This window comes from Atta cephalotes (genome assembly GCF_000143395.1).
Source record: "Atta cephalotes unplaced genomic scaffold scaffold00032, whole genome shotgun sequence".
In the NCBI taxonomy this organism is placed as follows: Eukaryota; Metazoa; Arthropoda; class Insecta; order Hymenoptera; family Formicidae; genus Atta; species Atta cephalotes.
This window is the reverse complement of record NW_012130096.1, coordinates 250,880-252,358: the sequence shown is the minus strand read 5'-3', so window position 1 is coordinate 252,358 and position 1,479 is coordinate 250,880.

Genomic DNA, 1,479 nt, shown 5'->3' with positions numbered 1-1,479 from the left:
TATTATTATTAACTAATATAGTACACATAGACATATATATATATATATATATATATATATATATACACACATTTAATAAATAATAAAATACATTTGAATCACATTTAATATAATACATTTTCTTGAGTTATATTGTTTAATGCCATATTGTTTTAGTCAAATTGACGATATATTGGACAAAAGCAATGGGGCGACCTATAAACAAACATAATTAAAAACAACTCAAATTAGGTTAATTTGACATTATGAATATTTAACAGTGCATACAAGAATTTTCAATAACATGTTTATCTCAGTATAATTGATTTAAACTTAAGCCAAGAATTCTATAGTTCTCATCAAAGAGAAATCTGTTCAAAATTGCTCTCGTTGAGCCCCGAAGGGTACTAAAATCTCTTTCGCGCGATAACTATCGTTTCGATAACTAGAACGGCATCGTACAGTGATAAGGCTGAAACGCTCGATCGCAGCGCGATCCGCCTTAGCTCTTTTATCACGAGTTTCCTCAGTTATCGTGAAGTTATCGCAAAGTTCCCTTTCTCGTTGATGAAACGTGACGTTGATAAAACATTTCCCTTTTCCTTCCGTATTAAGTTTTATCTCATAAAGACAGTCTTCACAGTCTTTGACTTCAGTCAAATGGATAGCATGCATCTTAATTTCGCGCTTTAATACTTATTGTAGTTAATTAAAGTTAATTAAAATTTTAGTCAGAGATCGATCGAAATTAAATAAGGATACTTAACATTTATGTCATTTAAAGTAAAATACTGCGAAAATAGGACATCTTGTAAAAATATCTTTCTACATATCGACGTGACCATTTTCATATAAATTGCTGTCTCGATATGTATACTTGCGATTTTCTTTAGAAAATTATTCGCTTGTGCTATCTCTGTCGATACAATTTCGCTGTCAGCTATGTTTATTCTCCCTAGGGATAACCCGAGACGGGCATTATTCTTTCCTTAAAAACACATAAAAGATATCACATAAGGAAACTTCAAACTTGCGCCCGCGAATTTCATCAATTTAAAAACGTTAAATATACCAAAAAATATTTAATTTCGCATTGTTTTCACACTTTATGCTAAAATCTCGAGATTTACAAAATGTTATATTAATTTTATGTCAACAAATTTCAAGTAATTTTTCTTAAAGAAATATATATAATTTAGTAATATTTTTCGAAATAACAAGTCATAGTGACTACATTTTGTGACTACATTTGAAATGTAGTAAGTTTAAAGAAGAAAAATCGTAAACCTTTCACACAAACTGCAACATAATTTTGTACGAAAAAATGTCACTTTAATGTTATTCCCAATAGTCAGATTATCAGAAGAAATTTACTTTGTAAATGCGTTCCATAAAACTATACTTTGAAATCCGATATTTCACATGCAACGACTTACCTAATACATCACTTAGTGCAAACACGAGAGAGAGAGAGAGAGAGAGAGAGAGAGAGAGAGAGAG